At 55.3% G+C, this 18641-nt stretch overlaps 1 protein-coding gene across 4 annotated transcripts in view; it reads right to left on the bottom strand.

Moving 5' to 3' along the window:
* CUEDC1 (CUE domain containing 1) overlaps positions 1 to 18641 on the bottom strand; it is an 85604-nt gene that overhangs the window by 20936 nt on the left and 46027 nt on the right. For 3 of the 4 annotated variants that reach the window (XM_027625586.2, XM_027625585.2, XM_027625584.2), the window contains one exon: positions 9362 to 9458. The gene's annotated coding sequence lies outside the window, so the exon portion shown is untranslated. Of the gene's footprint in view, positions 1 to 9361; positions 9459 to 9683; positions 9821 to 18641 lie in introns of those variants that run through there. The other variant, XM_027625587.2, reaches the window with a different exon arrangement.

Raw genomic sequence — 18641 nt, 5'->3', positions numbered from 1 at the left:
GGGATGCCAGGGGCATTAGAGAACCCGAATGCACGGGAGAACCGCTTCTTTGTGCTTTCTCTCCAGCTGCAATAGTCAAAACAGCCAGGGTTCTGTCCTAGCACAGGACTGCTACCTGTGAGCGAGGGCTTACTCCGGACCGGGTCCTCAGTGTGCTGGGTGGGCTGAGTCCTGACGCCACTATGAGGTAGGTGCTAGTATCCCCATTTCGCAGGTAGTAAAACTGAGGCATAGATGTGGAGGAATTAGGATTTGAACCCAGGACTATGGACACTGGTCTCAGTCACTACTCCTACTGCCCAGGAGCCCTGAGGACCTGAGGCAGGAGGGGCGCTGTACAGGCCCCAGTCTGCCCTCTGGTCTCCAGCCCACCCCAGTCTCTGCTTCCCACATCACCGTCCCAACTTGATGATGCCAACATCATGGCCTCCAATTTGTGGAGAGTGCCATTAAATCTGCGACAGAAAACTGTCCAGCCTGCTCACAACTAAGCACGTAAATCACTACCAAGGTCACATTTTGTTAGTGCAGTCAACTGAGAGTTGAATGTGTCTAAAAACCTCAAATTCCGACTTTCTCGTGCTTATCCCAAAATTAGTAATTTTGTTAATTGTAGAAAAGTGGCAGCTTTAAGGCACCGTTCCATCAAAGGATGTTTCCTAAGTTCCAAAGTTTGACACAACAGGTGCAAAGCTATTTTCCCTTTTCTAGGACTTGGGGTCATCATCTTAACAGCTGACATAGAACATTCGTGTGAGCAAATCAGCATGATGCTCGTGCTTGCCATGATCTCAGCCATCAAACAGCTGATGGTGTAAGAAGGACGAGAGCAGAGGAGTGTGGAAGGTGCAGCAGATGGGCGCTCACTCACCCCAGGGTCAGAAGATCCAGCGCTACCATTGATTCCCTCCGTCTCTTTCGGTCAGTCCCTGCCCAGGTCGAATGAGACTGCATATTGTTCCCCAGGGCCACCATGCTGAGATTCTAACCTCCTTCAAACCTCTGACTCCTTAGAGGGATGTGGAAATTGTCCAGGGCTCCTGTTCTGGGGCTTGTTGGGTGGGCGTCTGCCCAGTCCCAGAGAGGTGGGCTGTATCGAAGAATGGAAAACTAGGGGCGCCTGGGTGGCTCAGCGGGTTAAGCAAATGTCTGACTTCGGCTCAGGTCATGATTTCAGGGTCCTTCGATTGAGCCCTATTGGGCTCTCAGTGGGGAGAAGCAGACTCTGTGCCAAGCTGGGGCATCTCCTCCGCTTGGCAGGGAAGTGCCCCTATCCCTGCTTGTTCTCACTCTCTCTCTCAAATAAATAGATAAAATATTTTTTTAAAAAAGAATGGAAAACTAGAAGCACTTGGGCCCCATGCAGCCTCTGGACACTGATGTTACAGAACTATAATCCCTCCCAGCTTCTGGAAAATACCTATTAATACTCTGGTTTATCTGTCTACATCTAGATACTTTCTCTATGCATCCACTACCGTATGTATGAATTTTTTTACAGAAATTCTATGCAACTTGTTTTTCCACTTAATAATTTGTTGTAGACATCTTCTCGTGTCAGAACATATAGATCTACTGCACCATTTTTCATGCCTGAGTAGTATTCTGTTGACTGGGTGAAGCATGATTCATTACCCAACTCCTTCCATTCCCCTGTCTTCCCAAATGACCAACTCACAGCCCAGGGAAGCCAAAGCCATTTTACAAGGAGACATAGAGGGGTGACCTCAAATGGTCAGTCCTAGAACTGTGATGAAAATGAGCACAGGAAGGTAGCCAAGTATGACATGGCGTTCCACAGCCGGCTTTAGACACCCCAACCCCCACATCCAAACCCCTCCACGACCCCTGCCACATCAGAAGTTCAGAGGATGCTCTGATTCTGCCAGAACTCTAACCCTAGAGCCGTCGCCTTTGTCCCGGGCTCCGGAAACCTGCGCTGCGGCCTCTGACCAAGACCTCGGGGGCACGAGGCCCCAGAAGCCAGTGCCCAGGGCTGCCATCTGCTATACTGATGTCATCATACATACAGGTCAGTGCCTTGTGCTAACACCCTCTCTGGAGTAAAGCCACCTTCTCGCTGCCCTGCAAGTAATTTAAGAAGAGATAGAGGGACTTGGCTCTCACTTTGCCAAGGGCAGACCCTGGAGAGAGAAGCCAGCACCTGACCCTCCTTCTTCTGGATGAAGAAGAAAGATGATGGGGTCCATATTTCCCCCATGAGCAGGCCCCTGGATCGGCCCCTCGGGCTGTGAGTGTCAGGAAGGCCCTGAGAGGCATCCTCCCCCCCTGCCGTTTACAGGAAGCGCAGGGTTCAGAGCCAGGCTGCTGTCCCTTGCTCTGCCCCTCCCTAGCTGTGGGACCTCGGAGGAGTGTCCTCCCCTCTCTGGGCCCAGTGCCCTCACATGTATTTATGGGACTTCGATGAGAATGAAACAAGATCATCCCCCACACAGTGCCTGGAACATGGCGAGCTGCCTGACTGGTGTTGTCGCTGCCCCAGAAGGCTGGAGAAGAGCCAGGAGCAGTCGGGACACCGGCCAAACTCTTCCCCAGAGTGGCTGGGGTGGGCGAGTCCTCCAGGCCTTAGAAGAAGTACTGATCCTCGAAGCCCCAGGGGAGGCTGGCTGGCCTGGGCAGCTGGAGACACCACAGGTCAAGCCACCTCCTCTCCCATTACCCCAGGTGCGAAGCCTGGAAAAACAACCTGTCCTGTGTGCACCATGATATGGCATGGCTGACAACTCTGGGCCAGCCCCATAGCCTGCTCTGCACGTCAGACGAAGGCGCTGACAACCCAAGACTTGTCAGAATGACTCAAAGACATACGGCCGGTAGTGGCCAAGCCTAGACCTTCCCATCACAGCTCATCCTGTGGATGAGGAGCAAGTGGCTCAGAAACGCTAATGGGAAGTGCGAAGAAACAGAAATACCATCTCCACAGGACTCTGCAAGAACGCACAGACCCCAAAGCCAAGCTGCCTACAGTTAGCACCAGGTGGGGCGACACAGCACCCCCGCCCCCCTTGAGGACCATCCCTTGCTAAGCTCAAGTGCAGAGTGTGAGGCCAGGGTTGAGGTGGGCCAGCATGGCTGGAAGCAGGGAGAAGGGCTGTCCTCGGGGTCAGTGTCATCCATGCCAGGCTGCCTTTTGCAACCAGCATGGCTCAGATGAAAAGCAATTTAAAACACACGGAAGAATTAAGGCAGGCAACTTCGGTTTACGAGCTTGTGCCAGGCGCTTTCACATTTAATCCTTATTACAACTCCAGAGATAGACATTATTGTCTCCGTGTCACAGCTGTGGAAACCAGTTCAGAGAAGTCAGGTAACCTGCACAAAGTCACACAGCCAGTACGTAGAGAGGCCAGAATTAGGAACCCAGCTCCTAGGAGCCAAAAGTGCCCAGTCAGGCTTGGAGGGCTAGGAGCCAAGGAGCCTCAGAAATGCAGCCACGTGTAGCCCAGGCTCAGAATACTGGGCACAGCCTGGCTGACATTCCAGCAAGAGGAGATGTGACCTAGACAGCACTGGGGGAGGGGTGTCTGTTCGCCAGGCCCCAGAGCCGGCTCTGTGACCTTGGGGAAACCGCTCCACCTCTCTGAACCCCAGCTGCCTGGTGCTGGCAGGACAACAGAGGGAGATAACCCCTGACCCACTTCTGAAAAAGGAAGTGAATGAAACCCGTTGAGCCTGTTAGATGTCTTGGTCTTGGAGGCCAACTCCGCAGCAATCCCCAACTCTGGGCTGTGAGTGACCTGGGGACTTGGAAGCAGAAATCCCACACCTGTCCACCCCCAGGTCCCAGGGAGCCCGGCCTTCCGCCTCCCCATGAAGGAATCCGGGCCCGGGAGGAGGAGCACAGCAGCCTGCCAGTCCTCACTCCAAGTGTGAGGAGACGGCCAAGGCCTGAGTCACTCCTGGCCTGGCCCAGGGAGGTGGGCCAGCTGCCCGAATTCTGTTCTCCTGACCTTGCCCAAGGTCAGTCCAGCCAGTCTCCTGCAGGACCAGGTAGGGTCCACCCAGGAGATGTGACAGCCCTGGAGCCGGAGTCCTGGGTTCCCCTTCTGACTGGGCCCAGGAAAGCCCAGTAAGGCTGTGTGGCTTGGAGAAATCACTTCGCTTCTCTGAGCCTCAGCTTCCTCATTTGTAAGAACAGGTGTAATACCACCTGGAAGGGATGTTGTGATGGAACTTACATGGGGGCCTAGAGCACCCGAGGAAACAGGTTGGTGTGGCCTCAGGCACAGGCCTTGGTCCTTGGCTACACTCACAGCCTGAACGATCTTATCCAGTCTGCTTTAAATACCATCTACAGCCGAATACAGGCTCCCAGATTTCTCTTGCCCAGAGGCCTCCTGGGAACACGCCCTTCAACTCTACAGTTGCACCGCTGACCTGCTGCCCCCTCTTGGATGTCCAATAGCAGCTCTGACATAAGGGGTCATCCGACCTCGTGGTTCCTTCCAAACCCACCCTGCTCCTCCCACCTTCCTCATCTCTGGGAACGGCAGCTCCACGTGACTCAGGCCCAAAGCCAGGGCGTCTCCTTGAGTGCTCGAATTCTCTTACACCCACACCCAGTGGCAGCAAATCCCATCCTTTCCTATCTTCAAAACCATCCCAGAACCCGGCCGCCCCTCACCACCTCCCCTGCTGCCGCCCTGCCTGTCGGCGTCCCCCGTTGCCTTCCTACCGAAAACTCACCGTGGCGGTCTTGTCATTCCTCTGCTCCAACCCCTACCTTCCCTCCTGCCACGCCGCCCCCGTGGCTCCTCATGTCCTCAGGACACAACCTGCAGCCTTACTGTGGTCTGCCAGGCCCCACACCGTCCTGCCTGGGCCACCTGCCTTTGCCGTCAAACCTCACTCTGTCCCCTCCCCTCGCTCTCTCTGGGCATCCTGGATCCTTGCTCATCCACTTGCAAGCCATGCGCGCTCCCATCCAGGGGCCTCCATCTCCTCCCAGATCTGGACATGCTGCCTCCCTCCCTTCCTTCGGGCCCCTACTCAAGCATAATCTTATCAAGCACCAGCCCTATCTGCCACATTCCCTCACCTCCTGCCCTGCTTTGTTCTCCTTAGGGAACAGACCACATGAGAGATTATTATATACTTCCTTGTCGTTGACCATCTCCGTCACCGGGAGGTAAGCTCCACGAGGGCCAGGCCTATGCTTTATTCACTGTGCTGAGTACAGCACCTTCCCAGGGCCTGGCACTGACAATGGAGATTTGTTAGGGGGATAAAGAAGGGAAAGGAAGAGGCAAGAGCACCATGAAATGTGGGTCGCCTTCCCTTCCCTTCCTCCTCTGGCTCATAGCAAGGCGGGCGGTAGTGGGAGGACTTCTTTCCGTTTCCAAAGCCCTTTCTCTTCTACGGTCTCACTTAGTCCTCATGAAAAAGCTATCGTTTCTATAGGGGGCATGCGTTATTATCCCACTTCACAGATGAAACAACTGAGGCCAAGGCAGTCAGTGCCATGGTAAAGGTCCCGGGAGCCTCCTGCTGCCCGGCCTGAGGGCCTCCTCCCTTACGAGGCACACAAGGCTGATGGCAGGATGGTCCCCTCGCCAAGTCAGCGTCAGCTCCAGGGGACAGGAAGTCAACCCCCTCCAAGATCTGACTTAACATTCCTCCTGCCACCCCAACCCTCAAAGGTAGGGGTAGAACAGGAGGCCTCAAGAAGAGACGTAGGAGGCCAGAGGTCCCAAATTGCCAGCACTTTCCTTTCCCCAACCCTCTCTCGTCTGGAAGGAGGAGGGACCGCCCGAGGCCAGCTCTGTCTCGGCACACCTCTGACTCCCTCCTCTGAAAACCCCCAGGGACAAGCCACACACCAGAGCTTGTGATCCGTCTGTAATTGCTGTGATCCCGCCCTGCAGAAGGGGACTCACTGTCCCTTCTCGCCTCAGGTCTGGGCCCAGCCCAGTGGCACCGCCAAGCCAGGCCACTAGGTGGTGTCCCAAGGCTCAGGCCCCTGCTGGTCCCAGGGAAAGGGCTGGCAGAGCAGCTTCCCTCTGAGAACCCAAGAATCTGCCCCACCCCCACCTCGGACTAAAAAGGAGAGGAACCCCAGCGGCCCAAGGGTCTCAGAACCCAAGACTGGAAGGGTTTCAGAAGAACTTATTGTCCAAGTGGGAAACACAAGGCCCACACGTGCCACCAAGTTCTAGCCCCCGGCCTTGGCAGACGTGGCGGATCTATGCAGGTATTACTACTGTCCCGTGGAGCCCACAGAGCCCTTTAGCGGGTGATTGGAATCGGAAAGCTGGATGCACCCTGCTCCCCAGCCCTTTCTCTCCCGTATGAGAAGGCGACGGCCGGGCTTGCTTGGCCTCAACAGGAATCCCGGCTGCAAAAGCCAGCGGGGCCAGAATGAGGCCCTATGGCCCCTGGGACGCTTGTGTAGCCATGGCTAAGTGCTGGCCAGACCTCAGGTGGGTAGTGGCAGCGCTAACGGGGAGGCTGCCGGTCGAAGGGCGGCTGCATCCTTGTCCCGTTGTCACCTCGGTCGCCACGGGGGCAGGGCGCAGGGAGGCCGGCTGAGCCGCTGGGCTTCTGAGCTGGAGAGGCCGCAAAGGGGAAGGAGAAGGGAAGGTGGGGGCCCAAGAGACAGACAGAGGCCCTGGGGGTCTGCGCGTGGGTGGGCACGAGCGTGTGAGTGCGCGTGCGCGAGCGGCCGGGAGGGGGAGGGGCGGCGCTGACAGAGCCGCCTTGTCCTCCTGCCCCTGCACAGGCCTGTTCTCTTCCCAAGCTATTCATGTCGCCGCAGCTTCAAAAGCCGGGTGACCTTTAAATGCCGAGCCTCCTGCTCCTGCCCAAGGCGCGGAAAAGGCTTAATGGAAAACTCAACCGGCCACAGCTGCTGGGGTGACGGCGACAAAGCCAGCCTCATTCTGAGGGGACCAGGCTGCGGGGCAGCCACACCTGTGCCCACCTCTGGGGGCATGATGGGCACAGCCGGCGCGGAAAGGAGGCCTGGCCGGGCCTGAGAGGAGCAGGAGGAAGAGGGGGAGGCACCGTCTCAGCCCTGCCGTGTCCTGCTGTGTGACCTTGGGTTGCCCACTTAACCTCTCTGGGCCGTACCCCATCATTTAGTCCAATCTAAGCCTGGGGCAGAACAAAAGTCCCCCTTCCCAGAAAAAAAAAATCTTTAAAAAATCTGTCGAAGAAAAAACAAGGAAAAGAAAGACATTTGCTTTCCTAATTTTTCTCTCTCTTTGCCTCGACGTCCATGGCCAGGTGTGTAGACAACGGGAGCTCTACGGTAGGGCCTAGGGCAAGAGGTCTCGAAGGAAGTTAATAAGGTTCCTCATTCCAGTTGAAACCGTCTAAGATGAAGCTCCTCGAGCATGAGTAACGTGGCATTCGTTTGGCCCCTCTTGGGAGGATACTGGTGATAGTGGTAATGATAACCTAACCCTGTTGCCCGTTTCTTTCCGAGCCAACCCTATTCCAGTGCCTTCTGCATGTTAACTCTTCTCATTCTCTCCCTGCAGCCCTGCAAGGGGCGTACTGTCACTGCGATTTCTACTTTGTGGATAGAAAAAGGAAGCACAGAAGAGTCCAGGGACTTGTGCAGGTCACACAGCTAAGTGGCCAAGGGAGGTGTGACTCCAGAATGGACGCTGTAAATCCATCCAGCTCCACTACCCCTCTGTGTTCCTCGAGCTGAGCACAGAGCCAGGCACGTGGCAAGAACTCAGGTAACCATGTATTGAATTGAGTCCTCCACGGGGCACAGCTGCCCTGGGGGAGGCTGGGGGTGCATGGGGCCCGTGTTGGGGGAGCAAGGGAAGAGGAAGGAGAAGTTTGCAGGCAAAGCCTCATCCTGAAGGAGGGACCATGGCTGTTTCCTTACAAAAACCTTTTCCCCACCCCCCAAGGTTGTTTAGTTGCCTGGACGACCAACTGTTTTCCACTTTGACCTGAGCCGCTTCAAAACTATTTCCACAACAATCCCTCTCTCCATCAACACATTCTATCAGCTTAGCCAAGACGCTCAACCCAGGAGCCTGCGAGGAGATCAAACCTCAGTGGACAGAAGGGGTGCTTCTCCCCACTGCCCTTACCCAGGGGCCGTAGCCCTGAGGAGCCCCTCTGGGCTGGCAGCAATGTGTGTCTACCTGGGAGCAAGTCAGTGGCCCAGAGTCAGGGAAGGGAGTTCCTGGCAGCTCAGGTGCAGGCCAGTAAACCTGGGCTGGTTCCAGGCGTGAGCTCATGCTGGCCCGGGGCCAGCTCCTTGGGAAAGGGGGGCCAGCGGCCCCTCCCTGGGCCTCTCCTTCAGGCAGTTGGGCTGCAGGTCCCTCCACAGGCAGGGCCTGCATGGTCTGGGGCTGAGCTCTCAAGTCTGGACAGTCCCAGATGTCTCTGGGCCCCTGGGACAGGTGCTCAGTCAAGGATGCCACACAATTTAGTATCTGAGCACGCCCAGGGAATCCAGGCCAAGGAACCAAGATTAGGGAGGGGTGCTCAGGGTGAGCAGGGGAGGGTCCTGGGAACAGAAGTCCGACTCTTGCCCCCTTCCCCTCACACTAACACGCACTGTGCACCCACCCACTGATCCATGAATCCCACTTCCACGGAGTTCATATAATATGTATCATGGAAGACTATACAACAGAGAACAAAAATGAGGCCTCTGTATATGTCTCTCTGCCCACGACCTATGGCTAAGGGGAGCAATGCAAGGCCGTGCCGTACTATAGTGCGTTATGGTATGTGTGTGTCAGTATGTATGGAGAGGACATTCATAAGAAACTGATCCTAGAGGTTTCTGATGGAAGGAATTAGGTCATAAGAGACAGATCAGGGAAACTTTTCTCTGTAAATCTTTGTATATCTTTTAAACTTTGATTCATGTTCATTATCAATTTAAAAGGAAAATAAGCAGGGGCGCCTGGGTGGCTCAGTTGGTTAAGCGACTGCCTTCGGCTCAGGTCATGATCCTGGAGTCCCGGGATCGAGTCCCACATCGGGCTCCCTGCTCGGCGGGGGGTCTGCTTCTCCCTCTGACCCTCTTCCCTCTCGTGCTCTCTGTCTCTCATTCTCTCTCTCTCAAAATGAATGAATAAAATCTTAAAAAAAAAAGTAAAATAAGCAGATAGCCTATAAAGAATAGCAAAATGAGAGCAATGCCAGTGATTTTTAAAATCTTTTTGCATGTGTATATTATCTACAACAGACATGAATCACTTTTGAATAATCATTATAGCAAACGTCTATGAGCGCTAACCATGTGCCGTGGACTTTCTAAGCACTTGGCATGCATTATCTCATCCAAGCCTCAAAGTAAAGCAATTATAATACCCATTTTACAGATAAGGAAACTAAGGCCCGGAGCGTTTAAGTAACTTACGTGAGGTCACACAGTCAGTGATGGAGCCAAAATGTGAATCCAAACGGTCTGGCCCCAGAGCCCATGCTCTTCTTAATCTCTTCCTTATCCTGTTTCTCTAATTAAAACAAAACAAAACAAAAACTGAATGATGACAGAAAAAAGTCTTAAGCAAAAAGCAAACTACAGAGCCTCTAGGACTTTAGAACTTTTGTAATCCTTAGAGTCCCAACTCCATCCTTCCGGCCTCTACTAGTCCAACAGGCCTTTGCCAGTCCTGCCTCAGTGGGAGCCAGGCACCACTCCTCCCCCAGTGCTACCTCCTGCTCAGGGGCCCGCCCACCTCCTGGTGGCCTCGCAGGGGAGAATGAAGGGCCGTGGGTAAGGTGGTGGCCGATGCCACATCTGTTCCCGAGGTCAGACCACAGCGTGTGGGGTCCTCCGGGGCAGGGCAGGGCTGGGTCTGGCCAGGCAGCTCCTTGCAGAGGGGAAACCACACGTTGGCTGTGAATGGTGCCGCAGTCTGGGCTAAGAGGCTGCAGAGCACAGAGGTTACAAGTGGAGCTTTAGCTCTGAGCCAACCTCAGCTTACATTCTGATCACCACTGCTTGGGTGAGTGGAGCTTCTCTGAGTGAGTTTCGTCATCTGTAGAATGGAATACCTGTTCCTCTGAGGACGGGTTCCTCTCCAGGGGGATTCATGCACTGGGCACACACAGGCTCCACACACACGCCCTCAGCCTGGGGCAGCTGTTAGGATCTCCGGGGCTGAGTCTAGAGCCTGGCCCAGGAGTCAGGCCTGGGGTTACGATCTTGAATCCAGCCCTGAAGGGGCACAGTGTGCAGCACAAAGGCTTCCCATCAGGGGCCTCCAGGACCTCATGTTGGGGGGCTCTGGGGCCCCTGAGTGGAGCAGGGAGCTGGACCAACAGCCCCATTCCTGCCCATACTCTACTATGCATCCTAGGGGAGAAGCGACTGGAATATACTGGGGCCTGGGTTGCCCAGGCCTCCCACTCCTCCTGGGGGCCTGCCCTCTTGGGGAGGGGCTCCCCGCCATCCCGGGGGGGTGAAGGAGCACAAGCACATAAGCTGAAGTGCCGGCCTCTGGCAGCTGAGGAATGCAGGCCCAGGGCTGGGGAGCAGGGCCTTGGGGAGGGGGTGGTTGGCCCTGAGCTTCAAAAGAACAGGCAGCAGCTGTGGCTGGTAGGGCCTCGGCCCTCCCCCTCTGGCAGCCAAGACCCCATCAGAAATTCCACCCCAGCAAGAAAGGCCAGCCCAGACAGCAGATGGGATTGTTTAGAGCCACTTACCAGGCCAGCTCCTTTCCCCAACCGCAGGCTGCTACCCCCTCCTCGCCCTGGCCCCTTCTCAGTCTGTACGGCCGCACAGCCCCCCCTCCACAGCCAGGGGAGCCCCGGAGCCAGCCGCCAGGCACCCCCTCCCGGCCTGAGGCCCTCCCCTGGCCACACCGCCTCACCAACACACAGCCACGTGCCCACCCGTGCCCTCTGGAGAGGCTAGGTTTGGACGGCAGGAAGAAATGTTCTCACTTCCAGATGGTGCCTGTTGCCAAAGGTCACAGAGCTCCTTGGCCTGCGATTTGATCCCAGCTGGGATTTGAACCCAGACTCCTGGGCCGGTGCACACACTAGCAACTCCAAAACAGCTCATGCGTCTGTGTGTGCAACACGCACCAGCTCACTCAGACCCGTTCACTCGCAAGGCCACGGGACACAACCAACCTTCATTAGGTTTCTCCTGAACACTCCCCTCCACCCCAGGTCCTCAGTCCGTTCCCCTCTCCACCTAACTCCGAAGCTGGGTTTTCAAAATTAACAGCCACGCTCTCCTCCCCACTCATTGACTGCACTAACAGCCCACCGTGTGAGCCACTCCCTGCACTGGGCTGATGGCAGGGCCACTGGAGGCCCCCAGCCCTCTCTCTCTTCCCCATCCGTGCCCAGAATGTCTTTCACAGTGTCTGGGGCAGCAAAGGTGAGTTGAGGTTGACCTGACCCGCAGCAATGCTGGCCAGAACCAGAGGCACCGCCTTCCCAGTTGCTTGCAGGATCAGCGCCTGGAATGGAGCCCAGGGAGGGGCCTCGGGCTGGCGGGGCTGCCAGCCCTGGCCCTCAAATCTGACAGCGGAAGGAGGCGGGAACTCTTGAGGGTCCCATAACCAGCCTCCTTTGCCTCCAGGAGTCTCAGTCTCCACCTCTAGAAAATAGAAACAGCCCCTAGTGAGTCTCACCCTTCCCATCACTGAAACCCCCCAGGGATGCAAGGACATGGTGGGGTGGGGGGCGGATAAGGGCCAGAGAAAGGCACCACTCTACGAGGTACAGACCCATGACGTCTGCAGAAGGAGGTGGCCGTATCCCAGTCCCCCAGGGCTGGAAGGACTTGTGCCCTTTCTTAGCTACAGAACCAGAACCCCTTTCCACCCCCTTCCTCATATGAGACCCTCAGCAGAAGTCCCTCAGCCCTCCCCTCCCCCAGAAGTTACACATAATCAGAGAACCTGCTATTTACCGAGTGCTAGGCCATGCTGCCCGGGCATGGTGTTGGTTAATCCTCACGAGCTTCTAGCACTGTCCATCACTGCCTCCTACCAGTATCAGAGCCATTTTACTGAGTCATGTGTGACCCAGAGGTTGTCCAGGGCTGGGCCACATCCAACCCCCATGGCCTTATGTGGCAGAGACCAGTGCGCCTGTCAAATCTCCCGACACACTGGGTTCCTCGCAAGGGTTTTAAAGCCTGGGTTCAACCTCCATACTCTTGTCTCCTGAGCTGTTTATGTCTCTGCCTGTTCCCCCTCCTGCTACCAGCCTGCTCTTGGGAAATGTTAATGTGCTTTTCTGTCAGTCTCAGAAGCAAACACTCTTTGCATTAAAGCCGTGTATCTCAGAGGGTGGTGAGACTTCATCAGACTCCCCCGAGGTGTTTGCTAAAAACACATATTCTCCACCCCACTATTAAATCAGAATCTGGGGGGGGGGGCTGGGAATCTGCTTTTTAACAAGCTCTCCGGGTCATTCTGATGCCCAGTAAAGCATGAGGACTCCTACCTCACAGGGTGATGCAATATAGAACTCTGGATTCTAGTTTTAGCTCCATCACGAACCAGCCGGGTGACCTTACGCAGGTCATTTTACCTCCCGGGCCTCCAGCTTCCCATCTGAAAACTGGGCAAGGAGGACTAAAATGATCTCCAGACCCCTCTCCCGAGTGACAGCCTCTGTGTCTGCCCTAAGTCCTCAGATAGTTCCCAGGTGTGTAACTGAATTTCCTGGCCTGCACACTGTAGACATACATTAAAGAGAGTCCATGTTGGATTGACTTAGTGAGAACTGCACAAATACCTTCTCTCTGGCTCCAGGCCCTAAACAAATGACTTTTGGATTATCCATGACACTTCCCCCTCCCCTGAGCATCTACTTGCTTCATTCCAGCCCAGGACGACCAGGATTCTATAAACACTGGGTCTGCGCACCTGGGCTTAGTCAACAGTCAGCAAACAAAGGCTCTGCCAAATCACCCCACAAGCCCAAACTCGCACCCACTCTGTCTCTCAAGGGGAAGCACCCAGCCTAGGATGTGCAGACCCTGCATGCCCTTCCTCCCATCACAGAATGGGCATGAGGGGCTGGGTCGGACAGAAGGTATGGATAGAAGGCCCCAGCCTACAAGTGGGTTGCAAGGTTTATCCAGACTTAAGGGCTGTGAGGCAACAGCACGGGAAGCACCCAGCAATCGCTGGGACGGTCGAAAAGCAGCTGGACATTCTTTAGTCCCTGGGTTCCTTGATGATCACCCCTTAACACACAATGTACCTAGCAAGTGTTCAAGCATTGCTTGCTAGCGGTAAACATGCCTGATTTGTCCTTCAAGGTCTATGTATACTTAACAGTGGAGCTGTGGGGATTCTCAGGCCCACAGACACAGGGTGACTTCAGATTCCTGCTACCTTTGCGGATGGTGAAGCTATGTGTGCTCCTGCGAAATTAACCAAGGGGTAAGGACGAGCAGGAAAGGCAAGAACGGAAACCCAACTTCTACAGTGGGACAGAGCCGGGAGTTCCAGCCATGGTCTGCTGATCCAACTCGTTGAAGGATACTGAAATAGATCATTTCCTCACTCTGAGCACGCCAACTGGCCCAGATGATGGTGCTTTACGTGTGCATCGCACCTCACAGTTTACAATGACCAGGGAGGGGGTTGGGGGGTGGAGTCCACCAGCCCTTTCCATTCAGCCAGGCTCCAGGCCAGGCACGTCCCCTGTGGCAGGGACCCACTCTGGCACTGCGTAAGGGCACTTCCCCTACACGGAATCCTCGAAACAATCCCACAGGGTAGGAAGCAGATTATTTGGGAGATGAAGAGACTGAGGCAGGCAGAGAGGAATTAACTTCTCTGCGGTCTCACAGCCAGGAAGTGGCGAGTCGGGATTCCTCCCCAAAGCCCACACTCCCAACCACTTACTGCACTGTGCCTGCACTTCCATTGATGGGCCTCTCTGATCTCTGCGTGGGCGAAGGGAGGAACTAACTGAGGCTCCAGAAGAGCTGGGCCCTGGGGTCGGCCTGGTAATGGTCCCCCCCGCCCCCCGCCCCGGCCTATCCAGGTCTCCTTGAGCAGGGAAGTAGAAGAGAGGTGGGCACACCCCAGCTCAGAGCTGAGCCAGTCCCGCCACAGGCCTCCACTGCCACAGCAGCCCCAGCCCGGAGGGGCCAGCGCCAGGCTCCCTCTCCCACCCCCAGCAGGACCTCCCTGTCGGGGCCTGGGCTGCCCTCAACACTCAGCTGCAGGCCCCAAAGGAGGAAGCGGCCACACTTGAAAATGATTGCCATGCAGGGCTGAACTTGGGGCTTTTGTTCTTGAGCAAGGACGGTAACATTTCACTTTCAGGAAGGAGCTGGGAGGGTGGGGCCGCCTCAAGAGTTGCACAACCAAAAACACAGGCTCAGACACACACAGGTCCCACGTGGAACTCTGCTTAGACAAGCCCCCTGCGGACTTGCCGAAAAGGCCTCTCAGCCACGGCGGGTCCGCACAGAGGCCAGACACAGGCCGAGCCCTCCCCCTGCTTTTTAAATCAGGGCTTTGCGTCAGTCATCTCCGCAAGCCAAGTAAAGGAAGGAGTAGCAAGGAGGCAGAGGCGGGATGGGAACTCGGGCCTCCAACTGCCCTGGGGGGCGGACGGGGGAGCCTCAGGTGCGAGAGAGGGACCACAGGGCCACATCTGGCTGGGAGGGGCAGCCCCAGCACTGGGAAGCCTGCCTACCCGCGCCTCCTCCCCTTCCCGGGGCACAGCATCCCTCCTCCAACCACACAGGTGCCGCGTGGCCCCTGCCGTCCTGCAGATGCAAGGGAAGGACAGCAAACAGCCCTCACAGGCACCCCGGCAGTGTCTAAGGCAACTTTGTCAGGTGGCGGCTTTTCCTGAGTCACCTCTTGCCCCCCCTTCCCTGGGGCGGTGGTGGGAGAGAAGGGAGAAAAGTCAGTCAACAGGGAAAAACTTGTATTTTGAAAAAGTAATACAAGAATAAACCAGGTTTTTGGGGCGCCTGGGTGGCTCAGTTGGTTGAGCGGCTGCCTTCGGCTCGGGTCATGATCCTGGAGTCCCGGGATCGAGTCCCGCACTGGGCTCCCTGCTCGGCGGGGGGTCTGCTTCTCCCTCTAACCCTCCCCACTCTCATGTACTCTCTCTCTCTCTCATTCTCACTCTCTCAAAATAAATAAATAAATCTTAAAAAAAAAAAAAAGAAGAAACCAGGTTTTGAGCAAGTCCCATAGCCCTTGGAACCAGGGCTGTCCCTAGATCCCCAGGAATGGGCCCCTGCTCCCCTCCCCACCTTGCAGGGGTCAATCAGAGGCTAAGCCTTTCACTTGCTCCCCTCCTGCACCTCCAGGCCCCCAAGGAAACTGGTAGAAATGGGATGCTTGTCCTTTGTCAAAGTAAACAGCTCTCTGGGGGTTCGCCCTCCTTGGCGGGGAGGGGTCCTCTCACTCTCAAGCCACCAGGAGCTCCCACCCTCCCTGAGCTCCGCTGGGGGCGGCAGCAAGGAGTACAAGAGAATGGGCTGGTTTGGGGCCGGCTGGCAGGGGCAGGCCACCCACCAGGTCCAGCTCACCCCCCTCAAAGCCGCTCTGTTTGTAAAGGGCTTTCGGGGACAGGAAGCAATAAACAGAGTCAAGCGGCCAAGATGCAGGGGCTGATTATGCAGTTTATGGATTTTCCAGGCCGCTTTGTACTCTCCCACCAGCTGCCTGGGGCTCTGCAGAAAAAGGTGCTGGCAAAAGACGGGTTGGTCCTTGGCTTGAAAGGTGGACCTCTGCCAGGCCTGAACTGGGTCTTTCCTAGTGTGGGGGGGCACTGCATGCCTTGCCAGCCCCACAAGCACCTTCTCGGTGCCACACACCACCAGAGCCCAGTCCCTCTCTCTCTGTCTCTCTCTGTCTCTCTCTCTCTCTCTCCAGCTCACTGCTCACCTCTCCATCCCGCTCTAAGTTACTCGACTCCCAGGAATTCCCAGAGGAGAGGGCGTGCCAGACCAAGGCTGCCTCTGCCGGAAGGTGGGTGGCCCTCCTTGACAAAGCCGCTCACAGCTCAGCTTAGCTTGGCTTGGCTGCCCTGGGCGTGGAGAGCAAGTTGGGAAAAGCTGAGCCTGGTGGGGAAGGGGTTCTGGGCTGCAGGGCCTCCCCAGTACCAAGCTCAGCTCACATTTTCCCCCAAACAGGCTGGGATCTGGTGAGATGGTGGCCCACGTGTGCAAGGCAGTAAGTGCAGAGTGGTTCGCAAGAGCGACAAGGGGGAGCGCCCCCACTTGTCTCTCAGTACCCACTAACCAATAAATAACACAAGATACACCCCCAGAATGGAAAAGCACGCAGCCGAGACCTTCAGGGGCCAACACGGAATGACATGAAAAAGCCAAATGAGCCGGCGTGGCGCTCGTTTTGCTGAGGCGTCTGAGTGTGGACTCGCGTATCTGGACACACATGCGCGTGCACGCACACACCAAATCCTAAGTAGCGGTTATCTTAGAGGTGGGGCTGCGGGAGGGGTCCTGCTTCTGTTTACTTCATGCTGTTCTGCATCCTTTGAAGTTTTTCCACAAGCAGGCATTATCTCTGTAGTTTAAAATTAAGATTTAAAAAAAATAATAAGGTGCACTGCCGGTGGGAATGTGCGCACGTGGGGGAAAAGTTTGGTAGTTCCTTACAAAGTTAAACACAAAATTACCCTGTGATCTAGCAATTCCACTCCTAAGGCATATACCCTGAAGAACTGAAAGCAGCGATTTGGACAGATACATGTACACACCCATGTTCATCAGAACATTATTCACAATATCCCAAAGGCAGAAACCATCCAAGTGTCCATCAACAGATGAGTGGATAAATAAAATGTGGTGTTCACATAAGGGAAAAGGGGAGTATTCTTCAGCCATAAAAGGGAATGAAATTCTGACAGATGCTACACCATGGACGAGCCTCGAAAACACGCTGAAAGCCAGACACAAGAGGACAAAGGCTGTATGATTCCACTTCTCTGAGTTCCCTAGAGCCGACAAATTCCTAGAGACAGAAGCTAGAATAGAGGTTACCAGAGGCTGAGGGAATGGGGGAGGGAAGTCTTTGATGAACACAGTTTCTGTTTGGGATGTGAACAAGTTCTGGAAATGGATGGTAGTGACTGATGATTATACAACACTGTGAACAGACTTACTGCCACCGAATTGCCCCCTAAAAATGGTCAAAATGGTAAATTTTGTGTTATATTTATTTTTTACCACAAGAAAAAGAACTAAAGGGGCGCCTGGGTGGCTCAGTCAGTTCAGCGTCCGACTCCTGATTTCAGCTCAGGTCATGATCTCAGGGTCAAGAAATCAAGCCCTGTAGCCTGCCTCAGGCTCCGCACTGGGCACGGAGCCTGCAAGGGATTCTCTCTCTGCCTCTGTCCCTGCTCCCTCTCCCCCCACCACCCCAGCTCTCTCTATCTCTAAAAAAAGAAAAGAAAAAGAACTGAAGACTTAAATCAGGCAGGAGGAGGCACTGAGGGGTAGAATCACCAGAATCACCAGACAGAAGGGGGCGCTACTTGGGCTTTCCGGACAGAGGGCACCGAGCACACAGGAAATCCTGCCTGCAATGGGGGCTCTGTCCCCATTGGCACGGAGCGGCCAGCGGCCAGTGACACCCCTGTCGATGAGGACATGTGGCCTGCAGAGTCCCACAAGCCAGGGGGCTGTGGGGAGATGGCAGTGCAGGGGTACTTTCTGGAATGTTCGGAAGAGGTGGGTTATGGCACACTAGGAAATGGTTAGTGTGCTGAAAAATGAAGCACGCATCTGAGAGCCTGGTCTAGAAAGGGAACGGGGAGGGGAGATGGCTTGCCGGTACTGCAGGGAAAGAGGAGGAGAGGACAGAAGGAAACTAGACACAGAGAATAAGGAGAGGCCTGTCCTGCGGGGTGCTCTGGCAGGCAGAAATGACTCATTCGGGGGCGCCTGGGTGGCTCAGTCCGTTAAACGTCTGCCTTCGCTCTGGTCATGATCCCAGAGTCCTGGGACCAAGTCTCGCATCAGGCTTCTGGCTCTGCAGGCTTCAGGCCTCTCCCTCTGCCTGCCATTCCCCCTGCTTGTGCTCGCTCTCTCACACACAAATAAATAAATAAAATCTTTAAAAACAAAGAAAGAGAGAAAGAGAAAGAAAGAAAGAGAGAGAGCGAAAGAAAGAAAGAAAAAGAAAGAAAGAAAGAGAAGAAAGAAAGAAAGAAAGAAATGACTCATTCATTCATCCGGCAAACATTACAGGGCGTTCCCAGGCGCTAGACGCTGGGGCAATGGAGGCCGGGGGTAAGGGGGTAGGAGAACCATCTCATCTGATGAATACCTAGTGCCCCTTCAGCGCCACCGCCAATCTTGCTCAAAAATATATATCTAGATAAAGCCAAGAAACCCAAAACGGCCCCCAGCCTCCACCTTCTTCCAGAAAGTAAAAATGCTTCTTACTTGAGGCCAAGCTGTTCAACTAGGAAGTAAGATCAAAACTGCCAGTGTGGGCCCATCACCCCGGTGACCGGGCCTCATTCACACCAGCGTGCCCGTCGGCGAGCTACCAGGTGCCGACTGGGACCGGGTTCTTTCCCCCTCGAGGGGAGAAGCAGGGAGCAGCATGGGCATGCCAGGGTGGGACCCTGGGCTTTGAGGCCTGTTGACGGCTGGACTCAGACTGCTCAGGTGCAGGGTTTCTGGAGGCCTTACCCTGCTTAGCTCTGATGGTGCAAGG

This window comes from Zalophus californianus, chromosome 16, assembly GCF_009762305.2.
Source record: "Zalophus californianus isolate mZalCal1 chromosome 16, mZalCal1.pri.v2, whole genome shotgun sequence".
NCBI lineage: Eukaryota > Metazoa > Chordata > Mammalia > Carnivora > Otariidae > Zalophus > Zalophus californianus.
The sequence above is the reverse complement of the archived record's forward strand: the minus strand, read 5'-3'. Positions and strand labels throughout refer to the sequence as shown.